The sequence below is a fragment of the Chiloscyllium punctatum genome, chromosome 9 (genome assembly GCF_047496795.1).
Source record: "Chiloscyllium punctatum isolate Juve2018m chromosome 9, sChiPun1.3, whole genome shotgun sequence".
NCBI classification, from domain to species: domain Eukaryota; kingdom Metazoa; phylum Chordata; class Chondrichthyes; order Orectolobiformes; family Hemiscylliidae; genus Chiloscyllium; species Chiloscyllium punctatum.
In genome coordinates this window covers 44,141,826-44,165,815 of record NC_092747.1, presented here as the reverse complement: position 1 = coordinate 44,165,815, position 23,990 = coordinate 44,141,826, and the positions used below count along the sequence as shown (strand labels likewise).

Here is a 23,990-nt window from a genome sequence, read left to right as displayed (position 1 = left end):
GCAAAATGAACAGGCGTTAGCAGCAGAAAGGTTTTGCACATTTAATAATTCCTGACTATCTATTAGCTTTTGATTAACACAATTTCTGCCAGTCTCTTGCCACTTACTATTCAATGACATTTACGTATTCAATTTTTGAGTCCATAGACCAGGGTAAACTAACTTTAGTTAATGCATTCACAGGATAAGGGGTGTTGCTGGCTGTGTCAACACTTATTGCCTACTGCTAATTGCCCTTGAGGACCTGAGCAGTTTATTTATTTCACATTGACATGTGGCTGCTGGGATTCTGGCAGACAGTGTGGGTTGGTCACTGTTGATTGAACACATTAGATGTTAAAAGTTAACAATCAACTTGAACTCTATAAATAATAATTGGTTCGTGGGTCAACAGACTGTTGAGGCATAAGAGAAAGAGAGGGAGAGAACTGGAGGTTGCAGTGTGTAAGTAAACAGAAATAAATTACCTTCAATTCCAGCAGTCTTCTCAGCAGCTGCAAGGGATGATCATGGAAAAAAATATGTGACTCTGGCATGAGTGATTAATGTATAACTTTAGCGATTAGTGTAACAATATCAATAGAGGGATAGTATAGAATGGATGCCTGTTATCATTTGATTAAGCAGGCTATAATTGAGAAGCTCTGGGATAGCTAAACCATGGGCTGATGGTAGTTAATCATGAAAGAGCTGATGGAGTTAGAAATCCAAAGGTGGTGTAACCCTGAAACTTAATAAGGAGGCATTCCAGAGAAACCTAGTGCTATCCTTATGCTGTATCATTTGATTACTTAAGCTAGATAAGTCGTCTATTCTGCATAGTCAAATGTGCTTACTCATAGCAGAAGCCACTGAGGGAAGAACAGTTACATAGAAAACTGTAAACCGGACATTCCAGACTGACATTTGGCAGATCAGTAGCATCAGTCAATTTGCTGTGCGCAGTGACCTGAACCAAATCACAGGTTATTTTCTTGCTACAGAAAATCCGCTTATTCATTTTCCCCATTGACAACTGACAGCAGCTTGACATGATAAAGCAATTCTACAGAATGAAAGGACTGCCCAAGGTTGAAGAGATCACAACCCTACCTGCATACATACTCAGTGACTCAACAAGAAGAAATTCCAAAACACAGAAATCGCTGGAGAAACTCAGAATGTCTGGCAGCATCTGCGGACAGAGAAACAGAGTTAACACATTGAGTCCTTCAGAACTGAAAAGTGTTGGAAGATGAGTTCATTTTTATACTTTTGACAGAGGCAGAGGAAAAGCTACAGAACAGACAGTATAATGCAAGAGACAAAGGGGTTGTTACAGCAGAGAAAGAGGGGAAAAAAGATATAAAATAGGTTTATATAAGGCATGAAAGAGAGAGAATTGGTCCTTAGTACAAATGCAAAGTAAACAAAACACAAACACAACACAGCTGCTGGGGCAAAGTGAGAAAAACATGGATAACATGCACAGTGCAGTCAGTTTCTGAAGTTATTTAATTCAATATTCTGACCTCGAGCTGGTAAAGTGCCTCAGTGGAAAATGAAGTCTTCTTCAAGTTTGCATTGTGCTTTGTTAGAACACTGTAAAGCAGGCCCATGTTAGCATGAGAGCAAGATAGTTTATTGAAGTGGCAAGCAACTGGAAGGTTGGAGTCATTCGTATGGAGCAGCGTGTTCTGCAAAATAGTCATTTAGTGTCAGTTCAGTCTCCCAGTGTGAAGGATATCGCATTGTGAGCAGTGAATGCAGAGGAGATTGAAAGAAATGCAAGTGAAATGCCATCTCACCTGGAAAGTGTGCCTTGAGGCCTTTGACAGTGAGGAGGGAGGAGTTGAATGGGCAAGTGTTGCACTTCCTTCGATTGCATGGGAAGCTGCCATGTTACAGTGTGGAAGCATTACGAGTGATGGAAGAGTGGAGCAGGGTATCATGGAGGGAACATCCCTGTGGAATACTGCCAGATGATCCTTTGAATGCCGAGACTAGTGGGGAGGAAAATAATGACAAAGGAAACCCTATTATTGTTCTGGGAAGGAGGAGAGGGAGTTAAGGGTAGATGTGTGGGAGATGGATTGCACATGGCTGAAAGGCCTGTCAACCACACTGAGTGGGAATCTTTGTTTGAGAGAAAATAAGGTTATTTCAGAGGCAGTCAGGTGGAAGGTGACCTGATCGGAACAGATGTGATAAAGATGGAGAAAGGAGAATGGAATTCAATCTTCACAAGAAGCAAGGTATGTGGTGGTGTAGTCAAGGTAACTGTGGGACCTGGGAGGTTTTTAGTAGATATTGGTGGGCAACCTATTCCCAGAAATAGAAACAGTGAAGTTCGGGAAGTGAAGGGAAGAATCTGACATGGACCAAGTGAAAGAAGGATGGAAATTGCAAGCAAAACTGATCATCTTTTTCCAATTCCGAACAACAGCAAGAAGCAGGGCTGGTGATATAATTGATAGAGAAAGAGTTGTGGGTGGGGACCCAAGAAGTGCTGAAAGAAGAAATGTTTCACATACCCCACAAAGAACAGGAAGAGCTGGTATCCATGAGGGTGTTCAACATGGCGTAAACTTTCCTGCTTAATGTAAACCTGCAACACAGAAAAGATTTATCCTGTGCAGTAATCTGTGACAGTTCAAGAGACCAAGGGCTGTTTAAAGTAAAAATTAACAGCCTTATTTCTTAAAGTTTAACAGAGAATAATTAACTAATAATTGTTTACGACTCCTTCCTCAACCTAACTTTTACTTTCTCCTCTGCAATACTAGTCCAATAAAATCCCCCGATTAAGATTTACAAAAAAAAACAAAACTTCTTATCTCAAAACCAGGCAGCTTTCATTCTTCTCTGTATTTCGGTCTTCTTTCCTTTTCCTTGGGTATATTACTTCACAGGTTACTGATCAATAAAGGTACCTTTTAAGAGAGCTTTTTTGCTTCTGGGCAGTATGTAGATGTCATTGGCTTAGTAGTTCTCCTCTCAACTATTCAATTTTCCCTGGGCTTATACTCTCAAAGCATCGGATTGCGTCGTTGGCTTTTAAGATTGTCAATATATTAAATTCAAGCTGGTTTGGTGTTTGGTATTTTTCAGGGTATAATTTAAACTGATTGGCCTAATTCAGATCTGCTTTGTCATTTCCAGGCAACCAGCTGCTGTAGCTACCCCAGTAGCTGGAGCACATGCTACATTTTTTTGTTCAGAACACTTGGTTCTGTCAGGTAGTTCTGTTGCTTTTAACTGTCTTATATCTTGATAACACAGGTATCCATTGGTACACCTATGACTTGGAGGAAATGGGATGAGTAAAAGGAGAAATTGTTCAAAGGGAGAGCATGGTCAGCCAGGCAAGAGTATTGAATGGAGACTGTTCAGGCCTCTTTTCCAGGGAAAAACAGAGACTCTTCAGACCATGCTGATGGGGACTGGACATGGAAGGGAGGTGGCTTGCACCAGAAAGCTAGAAATCATGAAACCTTTGTAAAGCATCGGAAGAATTATGAATATAAGTGGAAAGAGACTGGATGGGGGTGTAAAATACAGTCAAGATGAGAAGAAATGAGTTCAGTGGAGCAAGAGCAGGCTGAAAGCTTGAAAGGAATTCCACTTTCTCAAATGCCTATGTTGTTTGCCACCAGCAACACAGCATTATCATAGATTCAGAGTCAGCATGGAAGCAGATCCTTTGGTCGAACTAGTCCACACCAGCCATGTTCCCAAAGTACACCAATTCCACTGAAATACATTTGACTCATATCCCTCTAAACCATTCCTATTCACTTATCCAAATGTCTTTTCAATGTTATAAAAGTACCTGCATCCATCACTTCCTCTGGCAGCTCATTCCACACTCTAATCGTGCTTTGTGTAAAACAAAATTGCCCCTCATGCCCTTTGTAAAACTTTCTCCTCTCACCTTAAAAATATGACACCTCGTTTTGAACTCTCCCATCCTAGGGAAAAGACTTTTGCTATTTACCTTATCCATGCCGGCATGATTTTGTAAACCTCTATAAGGTCACCCCTCAATCTCCTACTCTCCAGCGAAAAAGTCCCAGTCTATCCAGCCTTTGCTCATCACTCAAACCCTCCATTCCCGGTGACGTCCTGGTAAATCTTTTCTGATCCATTGTGTAAAAGCATGCTTGTTTTCTTAGCAGCTGGCACAATAGCTTCAAAAAACAGCCTAAAATCGTACAAACGCTCCTTCACTCAGAGGCGTGTCTGTGGTGGGTCTGCCGGGATTAAGAAGAGCTTCCAAAGTTAGACACACCTATGCGACTTCTCACATATCAATGATGAGCGTACCACTGTGATAAGCTCATTTTCAGTGGATGACACTTACTGACTGGTGGAGAACGCTGTGATAAAACCGGTCAGCTGCTGTTAGCTTTCACTGAGTGCGAACATTCTCGCTGGAAGAAACGAGTAGCAGTGACCGTCATGGTAACTTAATTGACGAACTGTTAATGGCAAACTTGTGATCAGACAAATGGAACACATCGGGTTAAACTATTTTAAGACTTAAGCGGTTTAACAATACACCTCAGATTTAGCACAATAAAACGATTTCTGGTTTGCCAGAGAAGCAGTGGCATTGCAAAGGGGCATTTCTGGCTGCGGGTTTGCACTGTCCTTCCCCAGCCGTCCTTCAGATGCCGCTGTGGAGACTGGAGACTGTATTGCGCTTGATCCCACACTGGGGCTACCCGCGGCGTCTCTCGGAGCCTGGTGTGAGAGGCTGAACTCCACTCTCATCTCGCCTCTGAAACTGGAGGCCGGCCGATGAACTACAAAGCCCAGAGTGCCACATGAGCGCAGGCGCTGCAAAGCCTGGAGTGCTGAGCCTTCCCCGAGTGAGGGATTTACCCGTTGGATCATATGGTGCTGTGCCAATAATATGATTCAATGTTTCGCCCTACAGCGAAGGAATGAGACCTTGTTGCCGCTGTGTGTCATAAACTGGAGTGTCCAGGATTGAATTACAAACTTAGAAAAAAACTAGTTTTTTAAAAATTTAATTTGTGAGGCCACGTGTGGAAGATACCTTATTTTTAAGAGTTGATTGCCAAATGTAATTTGAGAAGGATACGTGAAAATTGCGGAGTATGAATCTTGGTACGGTTGGACAGAAATGAGCGTATCTGCCGCTAGGTAGGCCGGGTGTTACCATGTTAAAAAAAAGGCGTGGTGTGATGATGAAAATGAACTTGTCAGAATTTGTTACTGTATAACACTGTTGCGGAGCACCCTCTTACCGCTGGCTTATCCCGTAATAGCTGAGGAACTCGCTTCTCGCAGGTGACGAGAGGATTCAGGTAAGGTTTTATTTTACTATGTTTAAATATTATGAACTTGAATCATAATTGAGCTGGCGACCTAAGTAATAAACAGCTACATTTGTTACCCATCATCTTTTGGTTAAACTATAAGGAGAAAAAAACATATTTTAACATGTTACCTACATGTAGATAATACAAAAAAGAACTGATCTTTCTGTATATGAATTAGAAAGAACACCATCTGTAGATGAAAAACTTCAATTATATTTAAATAACTTTTAATAGCCAGAGGCCTCGATACAATACAGTAATCTTGCAGGTTTATATAATCGTTAGAAATTTGAACATAACCACACCCGAATTCCAGAGGGACTCTAACTTGTAAAGAGTCGATTGAACCATGAGCAGCTCATTGGTTTTAGGAGATAAGATTTACCTCCCATGTGTTGGGTTATATATATATATATATATCTTAAAAGGACGAACTGCCGTGTGTTGCCTGCACTTCGTTTGCAAGTTTACAAACCCCAGCGCTTGGGTGATCGAGGCTGGTGCTGAAGGAAACGGCATTCACAGAGGCTGTAATGTTGTTTTGATATCTCTGTTCATTTATAACGCCAAACAGTATTCTCAGCGGAACGCTGCCTGTTCAGAATATAGACGGGGCGAAAAAAAAAGGCAGATCGAATCCGACCAGAATCCCCCGCACCCGATGGAGTAGTGTACTGTTGCAAAACTAAAACCTCCCATCACCCAGGGGGCTGCCTGCCAGATGGATTCAGGAACTACCGATTCTTGCTCAGTTTTACCGTGTGTTCAACATTCCCAACAGACAACAAAGTTAAGGAGCAGTCGGCTGCTGTGTGTCCGGTTAGCCTGATGACTGACTAACAATGTGGGACTGAAACATCGTGAAATGACGGGTAAGGTGCCAGAGCGTGTTTCTGAATGATACCCAAATTCGGGTTCTCTATCCAATGTATTTCGCGTATGTAATCATCGTGTTGTTACAGTTTGTAAAACTCGGCCACGCTGTTCATTGGTGGCGGTACCAGTTATTCTTTAACGTTATGTTGACATCCCTTAATAAATGAATGACAAAAAAAATCTCAGCTCGCTTTACGTTTTGGCTGCGCTTCGTGTGTTAACTTTGGGTTAAAGATGGGAAAGCTACTGCGGGCTATGAGTGAGGGAAATTTCCTTCCGTGATGGGACTTGCAACAATTCCCAGACACACGAGCCGGCGAAAAAGAGCCAGCTCCTTTTAAAACCAACTCCTGATAACAGTGGCAGGGAATGACCTTTTTTAACCCTCGATGGAGTGCCGCTTCTTTGAATGGTTTAGCTGCTTCTAATTAGCATTCCTTCCGATTGTTTCTTAACCAAAACGTTCTTCACCCTCAGTGAAGTTTGTATCAATCCTAACTGAACCTGATGTTCCATCAACATGATCAGGATATGGGGGTGGGGGGGTTACATCTCTGTGCTCAGCCTGACTCCCTCACACGGGATCTTGGAAGATGTTGTGAGCTCGATGGCGCCTTGTGGAGAAGTCAGTCATTCTGATGTGGCCGGGGGGGTTATGTAAGCGACGCTTCACCAGCACTGAATGGTCTGGCAAACGGCTTGTTGGCAAACGACAATCCAGAGGTTTGTCCTTGAGGCCGCCTGCCCGAGACTGAGAGTGATCCCACACTCCAGGTTTCCTCTGTGTTTAGCATTTTGCTCTAAGTTCGGAAATTGGAAATTGACCTGACACATGGATTTTACCCAACCAGCGAGAGAGGAACTTTTCCACATTTGTGCCGCTAGCTGGATTAGAATCATAGAATTGGTTACAGCACAGAGGGAGGGCATTCGGCCCGTCATGCCCGCACTGTCTCTGCAAGAGTAATTCACCAGACCTTTCTCCTGCCAGCGTTTTCGGCTTCAGATACTGACTGAGAGGCATCATGGACATTGCTTGAATTAAACTCTCAGGCATCACAGTCTAGACCCTAACCGCTCATTGTAATCTAAAAGCACCATTGACTAAACGCTATTTAGTAGACAGATAAACTCCAGAAATGTTTCCCCATTTCAATTTGAAAAGGCCTGACATTTCCACGCCATGTTTATGCTGTGCCCTAAATGGATAATTTATTCTCTGAGTTCCTGCAAAGGTATTCTCAGGTCCTAACAGCTGCTTCCTTTAGCAGCTGGTAATTGAAGTTATTCGTCCAGCTTCTATTAGATCCTCATAACTTCCACCTTTTCAATCTGTGCACAAACACCTACCACCTTTTGCTTCAGCTATAGGAAGAGCTGCCTGCATTTCCTGCTCTCTCTTTCTCACAGATTCTAACAGAGTCACGTGGTTGTGTGAGGCTCAGTGACAGCTGAGAAATTTGTTGGAAAGCTAGTAGTAGAGTGGATTGGTATGGATTCTTCCCAAAGTCAATGTGAATTGCATAAGCCTTGTATCCAGTGATAAATACCAATTAGCTATTCCCTAGACCTTCAACTTTATTCTAGCCTTGGAATTAAATATGCGGTTTCAAGTATAACTATTTACAAAAGGTGACAATATCTCCCTGTGAAACTTGGAGCACACACACAGTCTGCACAAACACACTTGCCACTATTCTCTGGTCTAAATATCTGGCATCTCTTCAACAAGTCATTCAATTTTGAGCCTTCTTGTTACTGTTGCACTCAGACTTCTTGCTGGGCAGAGCAGGACACATACACCCCTCACTTTGCTGTAAATTAAAGAGGAAGTCTCAAAACATAATTTTATAAATTCTATAGTTGTAACAGTTACTTTCCCCAAAAACTCAAACAAGTTAATAAACATGGGATGGTAAGGTGGATCTGTGGTTAGCACTGCTGCCTCACAGCACCAGGGATCTGGTTTTGATTCCAGCCTTAGCCAACGGTCTATGTGGAGTTTGTACATTCTCCCCATGTCTGCATGGGTTTCTTCTTGATGCTCTGATTTTCTCTCACAGTGCAAAGATGTTAGCTTAGGTGGATTGGCCAAACTAAATTGCCCATAGCATCAAGGGAAGTGCAGGCCAGTTAGATTAGGTATGAGAAATGTAGGGAGACAGGGATCAGGTGGGGGGATTGGGTTTTGGTGGGCTGCTGTTTGGAGGGTTACTGTAGACCTCGATGGGCCGAATAACCATTATAAAAATCTGTATCAGCTTCCCTTAATTAACATGCATTTTCCCAAATTGCTACTCATTTTGTTGTGAATTATCATTTCTAAAATTTGGTGCCTCCCCCCCCCCCCCATCAAAGTTCAGCTGACTATTCAGCTGTATAGTCAGTGTGGGACTGCAGAATGAGACAAAGGGCATGTGAGTTACCAACTACTGTTGGAAATTCAACTGGTGCATCCTTTCCCAAGTTCAGTTTTTTAGAGTTAACATCAGAATGGGACAGAAATCTTCAAGTAGTTAAATAGTTTAATAAAAGAAGATAGCTACTTAATTTGGGCTGAAAGAATTCAAAAAGCATGATTCCTTTGTCAAAATGAAGTATGATTAGTGTAGCTAAATAGATTCTCTGAATGGATCTTTATAAGAAAGAGAAGTCATTCACCACACAGTTAGTAAGGAGCACGGTCAGTGTGGGACTGCAGCAACGTGTGACAAAGGCTAAATGAGTTACTGTCCCTTGTAGGAAATTTGATACAAAGTGGATGTTCAGTACAAGGGGGTAGAGGTGCTTTAATATGGGTTTACTGCAAGAAGAAACTGTGTCCAATTCTGGTCTGCCAGTCATAGGGAAGAATATCATTAAACTGGAGAGTGTTCAGAAGAGATTTACCAGGATATTGCCGGGTACGGAAGGTTTGAGTTTTAAAGAAAGGTTGGATTGACCACGACTGTTTTCATGGAGCATAGGAGGTTGAGAAGCGACCATATAGAATTTTATAAAATAATGAGGGGTATAGATTGAATAATTGGTTATTGTCTATTCCCTTTAATGGAAGATTTCAAGATTGGGGCATATTTTTAAGGTGAGATAAGAAAGATTTTAAAAAGATATGAGGGGCAAATTTCTTACACACAAGGTGGTGCGCATGTGGAATGAACTTCCAGAGGATGTCATGGATACAGGTACAGTTGCAATGTTTAAATTACACTTGGATAGATACATTCAAAGTTTGGGAGAAGATTTGTAGCTCGGGTGCTCGTTGTTGTGGTTCTGTTTGCCGAGCTGGGAATTCGTGTTGCAAACGTTTTGTCCCCTGTCCAGGTGACATCCTCAGTGCTTGGGAGCCTCCTGTGAAGCGCTTCTGTGATCTTTCCTCCGGCATTTATAGTGGTTTGTCTCTGCTGCTTCTGGTTGTCAGTTCCAGCTGTCCGCTGCAGTGACCGGTATATTGGATCCAGGTCGATGTGTTTGTTGATAGAATCTGTAGATGAGTGCCATGCCTCCAGGAATTCCCTGGCTGTTCTCTGTTTGGCTTGCCCTATAATGGTAGTGTTGTCCCAGTCGAATTCATGTTGCTTGTCATCTGCGTGTGTGGCTACTAAGGATAGCTGGTCGTGTCGTTTCGTGGCTAGTTGGTGTTCATGGATGAGGATCATTAGCTGTCTTCCTGTTTGTCCTATGTAGTGTTTTGTGCAGTCCTTGCATGGGATTTTGTACACTACATTGGTTTTGCTCATGCTGGGTATCAGGTCCTTCGTTCTGGTGAGTTGTTGCCTGAGAGTGGCTGTTGGTTTGTGTGCTGTTATGAGTCCTAGTGGTTGCAGTAGTCTGGCTGTCAGTTCGGATATGCTCCTGATGTATGGTAGTGTGGCTAGTCCTTTGGGTTATGGCATGTCCTCGTTCCGTTGTCTTTCCCTTAGGCATCTGTTGATGAAATTACGCGGGTATCCGTTTTTGGCGAATACCTTGTATAGGTGTTCCTCTTCCTCTTTTTGCAGTTCTGGTGTGCTGCAGTGTGTTGTGGCCCTTTTGAATAGTGTCTTGATGCAACTTATTTTGTGTGTGTTGGGTGGTTGCTTTCATAGTTCAGGACTTGGTCTATGTGTGTGGCTTTCCTGTATACCTTTCCTGTATACACAATGGAACGAGGACATGCCGCAACCCAAAGGACTAGCCACACTACCATACATCAAAAACATTTCCGAACTGACAGCCAGACTACTGCGACCACTAGGACTCATAACAGCACACAAACCAACAGCCACTCTCAGACAACAACTCACCAGAACGAAGGACCTGATACCCAGCATGAGCAAAACCAATGTAGTGTACAAAATCCCATGCAAGGACTGCACAAAAAAAACTACATAGGACAAACAGGAAGACAGCTAACGATCCTCATCCATTAACACCAACTAGCCACGAAACGACACGACCAGCTATCCTTAGTAGCCACACACGCAGATGACAAGCAACATGAGTTCGACTGGGACAACACTACTATTATAGGACAAGCCAAACAGAGAACAGCCAGGGAATTCCTAGGGGTATGGCACTCATCCACAGAAGCTATCAACAAACACATCGACCTGGACCCAATATACCAGCCACTACAGCGGACAGCTGGAATTGACAACCGGAAGCGGCAGAGACAAGCCACTATAAATGCCGGAGGAAAGATCACAGAAGCGCTTCACAGGAGGCTCCCAAGCACTGAGGATGTCACCCAGACAGGGGACGAAACGTTTGCAACACAAATTCCCAGCTCGGCGAACAGAACCACAATGGATAGATACATGAATAGGAATGATTTGGAGGGATATGGGCCAGGAACAGGCAGGTGGGATTAGTTTAATTTGGGATTATGTTTGGCATGGATTGATTGGACCTTTGGGTCTGTTTCCGTACTGTATGACTCCATGACTATAAGTAAACTCTCCAGAGGTAAGTGAGAGAAATGAAAAGATATGAATCAAGAAGACAACCTGTAGTGAAACCAATGATGGAGTGGTATCACAGACCAATGAGCTGTAAGTTCAGGGAAAGAAGCTGATTGGTGAGGAAGATTGGTGAATATTTCCAGTCTTTAATTTAAAAGTGATGTATTTAGTTTATGTTTAGAGTCATAGAGATGTACAGCATGGAAACAGACCCTTTGGTCCATGCTGACCAGATATCCCAACCCAATCTAGTCCCACCTGCCAGCACCCAGCCTGTATCCCTCCAAACCCTTCCTATTCATTTACCCATCCAAAAGTTTCTTAAATGTTGCAATTGTACCAGCCTCCACCACATCCTCTGGCAGCTCATTCCATACACGTATCACCCTCTGGTGAAAAAGTTGCCCCTTAGGTCTCTTTTATATCTTTCCCCTCTCACCCTAAATCTATGCCCTCTAGTTCTGGACTCCCTCACCCCATGGAAAAGACTTTGCTATTTATCCTATCCATGCCCCTCATGATTTTATAAACCTCTATAAGGTTACCCCTCAGCCTCTGATGCTCCAGGGAAAACAGCCCCAGCCTGTTCAGCCTCTCCCTATAGTTCAAATCCTCCAACCCTGGTAACATCCTTCTAAATCTTTTCTGAACCCTTTCAAGTTTCACAACATCTTTCCTATAGGAGGGCGACCAGAATTGCACACAGTATTCCAACATTGGCCTAACCAATATCCTGTACAGCTGTAGCATGACCTCCCAACCACTATCACCCTTCACCTGCATCTACCTATCACCTTCCCAGGTCTCTTTGCTCTTCAAGAATTCAGTCATGAGTCTGGGAAGCATTATAAAATTGTCTACTCATTATCATTTGCTTGGTTGTTTGCCAACTGGTTGCTCAATCACAACCGTTTCCTTGGATTATGGTTCCATGACTCCCACATCTGACAAGAAGTACATATCACTCTATTAAAGGCCATTTTTGCTCCTTTACAATCTACAGACCCAGAAATTAATACTGTCTTATTCCTCTACAAACACTGCCCCAGGTTAAATTAATAGTTATGGCTTATATTTTAAGTTTAATCAAGAGACATATCTCCAAAAACATTTAATCAAGAAAGAACCCACTCAACTCACTACTGCAGATTCTCTGTAGGCCACACTTATAACAGCAATTAACTTATCTGATTCTGTGCTGTGAACTTTGCCCAACAGTTCCTCCAAGATCAGTTGTGAATTTCACTGTTTGTTAATTTTCCCAGATGCACTCCGATGTCCAACGATACATGAATTAGGTCTCCAGTGTTTTAATTCCTCCTTTTCCTAAAATTAGCTGCTTAAGTATTAGATTGATGTTGGTGATTTTATTTTTCTCTTTAGTTTAAAAGAATAGTGCATCAGTATAGTGAAGTGTAAAGAGTAAGAAATCGAGAGTAATTCACTTATAAATTCAATCAAACATGATAATGGTGGTAGGATGAGTGATGTGGAAGCAGCTGGACATCCAGAGTGAACACATCTACAGTAAGGGTTTGCAGTTTGAGGAACTTCAGATCCGAGTTAAGAAGCTGGAATCTGAGCTGTGGATGTTATACCACGTCAGGGAAGGGGCAAATTACCTGGGCACTTTGTTCCAGAGGATGGTCATAGATTAAGAAATTTACAATTTTTCTGTGATCAGGAACAGGAACATGGAACATAGAACATTGAACAATACAGCCCACGATGTTGTGCCAAATATTTGTCCTAGTTTAAGCACCTATCCATGTACCTATCCAATTGCCGCTTAAAGGTCACCAATGATTCTGACTCTGCCACTCTCACAGGCAGCGCATTCCATGCCCCCACTCTCTGGGTAAAGAATCTACCCCTGACAACCCCCCTATACCTTCCACCCTTCACCTTAAATTTATGTCCCCTTGTAATACTCTGTTGTACCCGGTGGAAAAAATCTCTGACTGTCTACTCTATCTATTCCCCTGATCATCTTATAAACCTCTATCAAATCACCCCTCATCCTTCGCCGTTCCAATGAGAAAAGGCCTAGCACTCTCAACCTATCCTCGTACGACCTATTCTCCATTCCAGGCAACATCCTGGTAAATCTCCTCTGCACCCTCTCCAAAGCTTCCACATCTTTCCTAAAATGAGGCGACCGGAACTGCACACAGTACTCCAAATGTGGCCTTATCAAGGTCCTGTACAGCTGCAACATCACCTCACGACTCTTGAATTCAATCCCTCTGCTAGTGAACGCTAATACACCATAGGCCTTCTTACAAGCTCTATCCGCCTGAGTGGCAACTTTCAAAGATCTATGAACATAGACCCCAAGATCCCTCTGCTACTCCACCTTACTAAGAACCCTACCGTTAACCCTGTATTCCGCATTCTTATTTGTCCTTCCGAAATGGACAACTTCACACTTGACAGGGTTGAACTGCATCTGCCACTCCTCAGCCCAGCTCTGCATCATATCTAAGTCCCTTTGCAGCTGACAACAGCCCTCCTCACTATCCACAACTCCACCAATCTTCGTATTGTCTGCAAATTTACTGACCCACCCTTCAACTCCCTCTTCCAAGTCATTAATAAAAATTACAAACAGCAGAGGACCCAGAACTGATCCCTGCGGAACTCCACTTGTAACTGGGCTCCAGGCTGAATATTTACCATCTACCACCACTCTCTGACTTCAACTGGTTAGCCAGTTCTCTATCCAACTGGCCAAATTTCCCACATCCATGCCTCCGGACTTTCCGCATAAGCCTACTATGGGGAACCTTATCAAATGCCTTCCTAAAATCCATGTACAAAGGGTGTGTGACTGCAGATGAGGCAGGTATGAGGATGTAAGGGATAAAATTGAGAAGCCTCAACCTCTAAGATTGTCGAGTAGTTATGATGTTCTTGCAAGCTGTGCAGATGAGAGTGGGGACTACTGGGAGGATGAGCAAATTGACCACACACCTTGGTACAGGGAGCCATTCAAGTTGGGGGAGGAAACAGGAATGTAGTTATGGTAGGGTAAAGTATAATTAGGAGAATCACTACTGTTCTCTCCAGTCATGATTGGGAGTCCCACAGGCCATGTTGCCTACCTGGTGTCAATGTTAGTTACATCTCCTCAGGGCTGGAGAAGGAAAGCAAGGATCCTGTAGTCATTTTCCACGTACCAGCAATATTTTTGCTGAAGGTCTGTGAACAGTTAGGAACAAATTGAACCTCCAAAACAATAATTTCTGGATTACTACCCAAGCCACAGGCAAACTGGCATTGGGTAAATATAATCAAGGAGTTACCTGCATATCTCATTGTCTAATGTGGTGGAGTGGGCTTAAGCTCATGGGGAACTGGCATCATTACTAGTGTAGAAGGGACCTCTTCTGGTGGCATAAACTTCACTTCAACCATCAGTCTCCTAGTAAATTGAATAATTATGGACTGTAGAGAGAGCTTTTAACTAAATAGAGGTGAGAAGGATTTGGCAGAGGGGAAATGTAGTCTTATAAAACAATAGAGAATAGGTAGCTATTTACATAGTGATACCTAGAGTCAGAGAGGTAGGGACAGAGTATTCATTGAAAAATGTTGAAAAAAAGCAATAAATAGGGTTAAAGGAGGGGAGGGAGTGATAAAAAAGGTGAATTTAATGGTTCTTTACTTAAATGCTCACCATATTCAGCACAAAATAGATGAATTAAAGGCAAAAATACAGGTTAACAGTTACAATCTTATAGCCATTGCACAGACATGGTTACATGAGAAGTTGGGAATGAAATATTCAGGTCATGCAGGAAGGGAAGGGTAGTGGGACCACATTGCTGATACAGGATAGAGTAAGCATCATAGTAAGAAATGAACTTGAAATCAGAAGATGTAGAATACATTTGGATAGAGGGAAGAATTTAAAAAATGGGAAAGAAGACACTGGCAGGAATAGTCTGGAGGCCCCCTAACAGTAGCTGTATGTTGGGACAGATAATAAATCTGGAGATAACATGGGCATGGAACATAGGCAGTATGTTGGTAGGTAACTTTAATCTTGATGTGTATTGGGTAGTCAGATTAGCTGAGGGAAAAAAACAATCATAGATGGTATTCAAGAGATTTTCCCAGAACAATATGTTGTGGAACCAGCCAGGGATCAGGTTATTTTGGATCTGGTGATGAGGTAGGTTTAATAAATGATGTTAAAGTAAAACATCCACTAGGAAACAATGACCATAACATGGTAGAATTTAACATTCAGTTTAAGAGGGAGAAACCTGGATCAGAAAGAATTGAGCTCAGCTTAAATAAGGGTAATTACATGGGAATGAGGGCAAAGCTGGCTGAAGTGGACTGGGAAAGGAGTTTAGCAGCAAAGAGAGTTGAGGAACAGTGGCGGACATTTAAGAAAATATTTATGTCTCACAGCAAAGACATGCCCCAGTGAGGAAGAATGATTATAGGAAGGGGTAAGATATTGGAGGGACTGTCTTTTGATGAGAGCTTAAGTTGATTGGAATTGTTCCACTGGCGTTTAGATGAATAAGAGGTGAGCTTATTGAAACGTACAAGATTCACTGAGAATTTGACAGGGTAGATGCAGTCACTTCCCCTTGTGAGAAAGTCAGATGCGAAGGCAGAGTCTGAGGATAGGGATCACACATTTAAGACAGCGATGAGGAGAAATCTCTTCTGTCAGAGGGGTGCAAAGTTTTTTTAGTGCAGAAGGCTATCAAGATTGGTTTGTTAAGTGTATCAAATTTTAATCAGTAAGGGAATCAGGATTATGTTCAGGACAGACCACTGGTCCATGCTTTCTATCAACCTGGATCTGAAAATGAGGTAAATTGGGGGACTGTGGCTACTTTGTACAATCTTTATCTTTTGACTCCAGGGCAAGCAGAGCTATATTTCCAATGCACTACCCCATTGAGTCAGAGCAAAGAAAGGTGATCTTTCAAAAGATGAATAATTCTGAGGATTTTGACAAGGTAGAGATATTTGTCCTCATGGAAGATTCTGGTACTACAGGCACAATTTCACAATAAGGGGTTCTCGCATTTAAGAATGCAGATTCTTTTGTCTTTCGGAAGGTGGTTAGCCTTTGGAATTCTCTCCCACAGAAAGCATAGAGGTTGGGTCATCCAGAATATTCAAGACTGAGTTAGATAAATTCCTGATTGCCTTGGGAATTAAATCTTCTGGGGCAACAAACAGGAGAGTGGAATTGAGGCCACAATCGGATCAGCCCTGATTTTATTGAACAGCAGAACAAGCCCAAGAGGCTAATGCCTGTTCCTGCTTCTGCTTCTTTGATCTTATGAGCTGGTTCACACAGACTAGATCAGAACACAAGCATTTCACAAGTTTTCAATACTAAGACTAAATATAATTTTTAAAATGTGCCACAATATTCTTGGGTTAAAATTTAATCTGGATTGAGGATTATGGTGTTAAGAGTGTGATGGGGCAGATATGAATTGGAGATTTCCACTGGATTGCGAGCCTAGAACCAGGAGACACATTCTCAGAATAAAGGCAGGTCATTTAAGACTGGGACGAGGTGGAATTTCATTGCCCTAAGGGTGGTGAATCTTTGTAATTCTGTACCCCACAGGGCTGCAAAGCTTCAATTATTGAACATGTCCAAAATAGAAATCAATAGATTTCTGGATAGCAATGACCTCATCAGATCTGGGGATCATAGGGGAAAGTGGCATTAAGGTAGATGATCAGCCATGATCTATTTAAATGGCAGAGCCAGCTGGATGGGCATGTAGTCAACTCCTGCTCCTAAACAAATTGTACATTTCATGTCAGTGCCCAAGCTGCATTACAGCATATAGTTTCAAATTTCGCACCAATTGGTATTAATTTAGAATCTTCTTTAATAGCCAAAAACATAGATAATAGTAAATGTAAATTTCAAATCAGAAAAGCAAAGAGTAGATTTCTAGATGAGAAGGCATTATAGGAGTATAAAGGAGGAATTGTACATTTCATCTGACGTGTTATTTTATGAGAGTTGCTGTGTCATTCGTTCTAAAGTGCTAAGATTTCAATTGTCGATTTACATTTTCAATGCTAAGTACATGAATGTAAAGGAAATGCACTTTACAAATGTGAAAACATATCATTGCATCAAGAAAATAGCCTGTAAGTTATTGAGGTAGAAAATGGTTTCGATGCATAATAAATAAATAAGGCTAACTATATAATTTGAAGATCTTATTCAGCTTTCTTTCTAGCACTTTTGAATAATTCAGGTTCATGAAAAGAAACAATATTACATTCTCATTGAATATTTCAGAAATATTCAGATGCCTGAAGAAATTTGTTTAAAAATTCAGATTGACTGCTATTAATATTTGAAAGATTTTCCCTATTGGTGTATGAGTACATGTTTTGAAAAATAATTATGTTTTTGTGGAAGATGAAATGAAAACATTGTGTCAGAATTCGCTATCAACATAATGGCAAGGCAAATAATCTTTCCTGTTAGTTATGGCTAAAGGGTACAATAATTTCAGGAGGGGAGCGGATATGTGAAGAAATGTAAACATCCAAAAGTTGCTTTCTGAACTACACCAGTTCACTGTTCACTGCAGCTTTGCAAAAACAGTATCCACTGTTTGCCTTCCTATTATTTTTGGGTACAGGGTATTTGCCACAGAAGGTTAAGTCTCGAGACTGATATAAGCAGCCTTTTTACGATATGGTAAGAGTTAATGTAAGAAGGGCTATACCCGAAGCATTGACTTCTCCATCTCCTGTTACCGCCTAGCTTGCTGTGTTCTTCCAGCCTCCTGCTTGTCTACTTTGGTATCCAGCATCTGTAGTTTTGTTTTGTCTCTGAGTTAATGAATGGCAAACAACAACAACTTTGCATGACATTTTTAACATAATAAAGTGTCTTGAAATACTTCATAGGAACATTATCAGACAAATTTTGTCACTTAACATGGAGAATATTATTAAATTGGGGAGAGTGCAGAAAAGATGTTGCCAGGACTGGAGGGTTTGAGTCATAACGAGAGGCTGGATAAGCTGAGACTTTTTCATTGGAGCATAGGAGGTGGAGGGGTTACCTTTTGAAGGTTTATAAAATCATGAGGAACATAGAGTCATAGAGGTGTACAGTAAGGAAACAGACCCTTCGGTCCAACTTGTCCATGCTGACCAGATATCCCAACCCAATCTAATCCCACCTACCAGCACCTGGCTTATATCCCTCCAAACCCTTTCTATTCATATACACATCCAAATGCCTTTTAAATGTTGCAATTGTACCAGCCTCCACCACATCCTCTGGCAGCTCATTCCATACAGGTACCACCCTCTGCGTGAAAAAGTTGCCCCTTAGTTCCCTTTTATATCTTTCCCCTCTCATCCTAAACCTATGCCCTAGTTCTGGACTCCCCCACCACACGAAAAAGACTTTGTCTATTTACCCTATCCATGCCCCTCATAATTTTGTAAACCTCTATAAGGTGACTCCTCAGCCTCCGACATTCCAGGGAAAACAACCCCAGCCTGTTCAGCCTCTCCCCATAGCTCAAATCCTCCAACCCTGGCAACAGCCTTGTAAGTAGATAAGGTGAATAGCAAAGCTTTTTTTCCCAGGGCTTGGGAGTGCAAAACTGAAGGGCATAAGTTTAAGTTGAGAGGAGAAAGATTTAAAAGGGAGCTGAGGGACAATGTTTTCACACAGTATGTGGTTAAAATGTGGAGTGAACTGCTAGAGGAAGTTGTTAGATGCAGGGACAGTTACAACATTTAAAAGTCATTTGGATAGGTACATGAATGAGAAAAGGTTAGAGGTGTAAGGGCCAAATGCAAACAAATGGGACTAGTTTAGTTTGGGAAACTTGGTTGGCATGGACAGGTTGGACTGAAGGGTCTGTTTACATTCCACATGATGCTTTGACTCTAAGGTGTTAGAACAGACAATCAAAAATCCAAAGAGATTTGTTTTAGGAAGTGTTTCACAGAGGAGAAGGAGATAAAGAACTTTAGAAATGGAAGTTCAGAGCTAACTGCCTAGGAAGTTACAGAAGGTATATCTACCAGAGGTAAACAGTAAAATTGAGGATGGTGCAAGATGCCAACATTGGAGGAGTGCTGGTCGTAGAGTTGGAGATGGTTTCACAGAGAGGGTGGGGTGAACCAGTTGGAGGTTGTGAAAGCAAGCTTTAGAACGTTGACGTTGAGCTATTGCCATATTGAGATCAGTATCACCATTCAAGCATAGGGGTGATGTGAGAAAGGAGTGATCAGAGTTAGAGTTTTACTAAAGGGTTTGATGAAATTCAGTTTATTGAAGGTGGAAAATGTAAGACCAGCCGGAGGAGCATTGGAAGTCAAGTCTAGAAGTAACAAAAACAAGAATGAAGACTTCAGCAACAGATGTGTTGATACAGGATGGAGTCAGATGATATTAAAGAGGTGAAAAAAGGCATTTCACTGATGGTCTGAATATATGATCAGAAGCTCCTCTCAAGATCAAGCGTGATGTTCTGGTTACTGATATCCAAACCTAATCTTTATAAATGTGCAATCTCATAACATAGGTTTTGAATGGAGGACCGGTGGATATTTTCATACTTTAGCATTTAGTTTCTTTTTATTTTCTCTTAATTAAATCTTCATCCCCTTTCTTTATTTCTCTCATCTTATTTAATTTGATATTGACTTCACCTGTTTAATTCACCTGTCTTCTCAGTTCCAATGTGTTTATTTGCCATCCCTGAAATCTCTCAGCTGAAGCAGGTACCATGTTGTTTGTGCTGTTCACTGAGATCCCAAATACTTGGTTGTGTCACTGCATCATTAATGGTTCACACTTCCACAAATACTCAGGAAAATCTTTTTCAAGTTGAAAGTCTATCAAGTGACGGATGCAGACACAGCACTTTTTAGTTCCGTTTATAGCTGGATAATATCATTTTTGTGTGATTTTACAAAACAATACTTAAAGATACATTTAGGTCAATAAACTTATACCCAAGATTGAATGTGCTTAACTGCTTGTACTGCATCCTGATAGAACCAAGCTTGGTGCATACAAGTACTTTAGATTTCAATTAGATTACTTACAGTGTGGAAACAGGCCCTTCGGCTCAACAAGTCCACACCGCCCCGCCGAAGCGCAACCCACCCATACCCCTACATTTACCCCCTACCTAACACTACGGCAATTTAGCATGGCCAATTTACCTGACCTGCACATCTTTGGACTGTGGGAGGAAACCGGAGCACGGGGAGGACGTGCAAACTCCACACAGTCAGTCGCCTGAGGCAGGAATTGAACCCGGGTCTCTGGGGCTATAAGGCAGCAGTGCTAACCACTGTGCCACCGTGCCACCCACAAAGTACTTGGGACTTAGTGAGTTTCTAACTTAACCCATGGATCAGGTGAACAACAAGTTGTCTGATTGTACAGGGAGAGAAGAATAATCTGAGGCAAAATTATGTTTGTTTACTGATGTGTATTTCCCAATGCCCGAGTACAGTTTAGAATCAATGGCAGCTGGGAATGGCTACATTACGGGCCTCCTGACATTGGATGTCATCTGTCATGGAAATGTAATGCTTTATATTTATTATCAGTTTTGGATTTAACTCTGTGTGTACGTCACAAGGCTAGACATGACATGGTAAACATGATAATTGTCGATTTTAAAAAGAGCTGTAATTCAGGTTTACTTAACTGTTTTAATTAAATTAATAGTGCCAGGCTAGAGATCCAAACAGGATTCCTTCAGAGCCTACTATAGCAAGCTGGGTTATTGAATTTGGTTAAATTGATAGTTTGTCTTTGCGCTTGGTAAATGACCACAGACATTGGTGGATGATGATAAAATTTCAACTGGTTCACTAATAAGACCATAAGACATAGGAGTGGAAGTAAGGCCATTCGGCCCATCGAGTCCACTCCGCCATTCAATCATGGCTGATGGGCTTTTCAACTCCACTTACCCACATTCTCCCCATAGCCCTTAATTCTTTGTGACATCAAGAATTTATCAATCTCTGCCTTGAAGATATTTAGCGTCCCGGCCTCCACTGCACTCTGTGGCAATGAATTCCACAGGCCCACCACTCTCTGGCTGAAGAAATGACTCCGCATTTCTGTTCTGAATTGACCCCCTCTAATTCTAAGGCTGTGTCCACGGGTCCTAGTCTCCTCACCTAACGGAAACAATTTCCTAGTGTCCACCCTTTTCAAGCCATGTATTATCTTGTACGTCTCTAAGTCTCCCCTTAATCTTCTAAACTCCAATGAATACAATCTCAGGATCCTCAGCCATTCCTCGTATGTTAGACCTACCATTCCAGGGATTATCCGTGAGAATCTCCGCTGGACATGGTCCAGTGCCAGTATGTCTTTCCTGAGGTGTGGGGACCAAAACTGGACACAGTACTCCAAATGGGGCCTAACCAGAGCTTTATAAAGTCTCAGTAGCACAACGGTGCTTTTATAATCCAACCCTCTTGAGGTAAATGACAACATTGCATTCGCTTTCTTAATCACGGACTCAACCTGCATGTTTACCTTTAGAGAATCCTCGACTAGCACTCCCAGATCCCTTTGTACTTTGGCTTTATGAATTTTCTCACCGTTTAGAAAGTAGTCCATGCTTGTATTCCTTTTTCCAAAGTGCAAGACTTCGCATTTGCTCACATTGAATTCCATCAGCCATTTCCTGGACCACTCTCCCAAACTGTCTAGATCCTTCTGCAGCCTCCCCACTTCCTCAGTACTACCTGCCTGTCCACCTAACTTTGTATCATCGGCAAACTTCGCTAGAATGCCCCCAGTCCCTTCATCCAGATCATTAATATATAACGTGAACAGCAGCGGCCCCAACACTGAACCCTGCAGGACACCGCTTGTCACCGGCTGCCATTCCGAAAAAGAATCTTTTATCCCAACTCTCTGCCTTCTGACAGACAGCCAATCCTCAATCCATACTAGTAGCTCACCTCGAACACCATGGGCCCTCACCTTGCTCAGCAGTCTCCTATGTGGAACCTTATCAAAGGCCTTTTGGAAGTCTAGATAGACCACATCCACTGGGTTTCCCTGGTCTAACCTACTTGTCACCTCTTCAAAGAATTCTAACAGGTTTTTCAGGCATGACCTCCCCTTACTAAATCCATGTTGACTTGTTCTAATCCGACCCTGCTCTTCCAAGAATTTAGAAACCTCATCCTTAATGATGGATTCTAGAATTTTACCAACAACTGAGGTTAGGCTAATTGGTCTATAATTTTCCATCTTTTGTCTTGATCCTTTCTTGAACAAGGGGGTTACAACAGCGATCTTCCAATCATCCGGGACATTCCCTGACTCCAGTGACTTTTGAAAGATCTCAACCAACACCTCCGCTATTTCCTCAGCCACCTCCCTCAGAACTCTAGGATGTAGCCCACTGGGGCTAGGAGATTTATCAATTTTAAGACCTTTTAGCTTTTCTAACACTTTCTGTTTTGTAATGGCAACCACACTCAACTCAGCCCCCTGACTCCCTTTAATTGTTGGGATATTACTCATGTCTTCTACTGTGAAGACTGAAGCAAAGTACTTATTAAGTTTTCCAGCTATTTCCTTATCTCCCATCACTAGGCTTCCAGTATCAGTTTGAAGTGGCCCAATGTCTACTTTTGCCTGTCGTTTGTTTCTTATGTATTGAAAGATACATTTACTATCATTTCTAATATTATTGGCTAGCCTACCTTCATATTTGATCCTCTCCTTCCTTAATTCTCTCTTTGTTATCCTCTGTTTTTGTAGCCTTCCCAATCTTCTGATTTCCCAGTGCTCTTGGCCACTTTATAGGATCTCTCTTTTTCTCTAATACATTTCCTGATTTCCTTTGTCAGTCATGGCTGTCTAATCCCTCCCTGGATAATCTTTCTTTTCTTGGGGATGAACCTCTGTACAGTGTCCTCAATTAAACCCACAAACTCCTGCCATTTTTGCTTTACTGTCTTCCCTGCTAGGCTCTGCTTCCAGTCTATTTCCGTCAGTTCCTCTCTCATGCCCTCGTAATTACCTTTATTTAACTGTAACACCATTACATCCGATTTTGCCTTCTCTCTTTCAAACTGCAGACTGAACTCTACCATATTATGATCGCTGCTTCCTAAGTGTTCCCTTACTTGGAGATCTTTTATAAAGTCTGGTTCATTACATAGCACTAGGTCCAGAATAGCCTGCTCCCTTGTGGGCTCCATGACAAGCTGTTCCAAAAAGCCATCCTGTAAGCATTTCATGAATTCCCTTTCTTTGGATCCACTGGCAAAATTATTTACCCAGTCCACCTGCATATTGAAGTCTCCCATGATCACCGTGACCTGGCCTTTCTGACATGCCTTCTCTATTTCCCGGTACATGTTGCGCCCCTGGTCCTGACCACTGTTAGGAGGTCTGTACACAACTCCCATTATGGTTTTTTTACCTTTGTGGTTCCTCAATTCCACCCACACAGACTCCACATCATCCGATGCTATGTCATTCAGTGCCATAGATTTAATTTTGTTCTTAACTAACAAGGCCACCCCGCCCCCTCTCCCCACCTCCCTGTCTTTTCGATAAGTTGAAAATCCTTGGATGTTTAACTGCCTGTCCTGACCCCCCTGCAACCACATCTCTGTGATGCCTACCACATCATAATCATTCACGATGATCTGTGCCATTAGTTCATCTGCTTTGTTACGAATGCTACGAGCATTCAGGTAAAGTGTCTTAATGCTAACTTTCTTATCCATAGAGATATTGGAAGTCATAAGATGTCCTAAGTTATCCTTCCTTTTTGCTGCGTTCCCAGTCTGCCTCAAGTTTAAA

At 42.1% G+C, this 23,990-nt stretch overlaps 1 protein-coding gene across 5 annotated transcripts in view; it reads left to right on the top strand.

Annotated features, from left to right (window-relative positions):
- Positions 1-4,398: 4,398 nt before the first annotated feature.
- sgcg (sarcoglycan, gamma) overlaps positions 4,399-23,990 on the top strand; it is a 692,618-nt gene continuing 673,026 nt past the window's right edge. For 4 of the 5 annotated variants that reach the window (XM_072577379.1, XM_072577378.1, XM_072577376.1 and 1 more), the window contains exon 1: positions 4,399-5,315. The gene's annotated coding sequence lies outside the window, so the exon portion shown is untranslated. Of the gene's footprint in view, positions 5,316-5,904; positions 6,203-23,990 lie in introns of all 5 variants that reach the window. The other variant, XM_072577373.1, reaches the window with a different exon arrangement.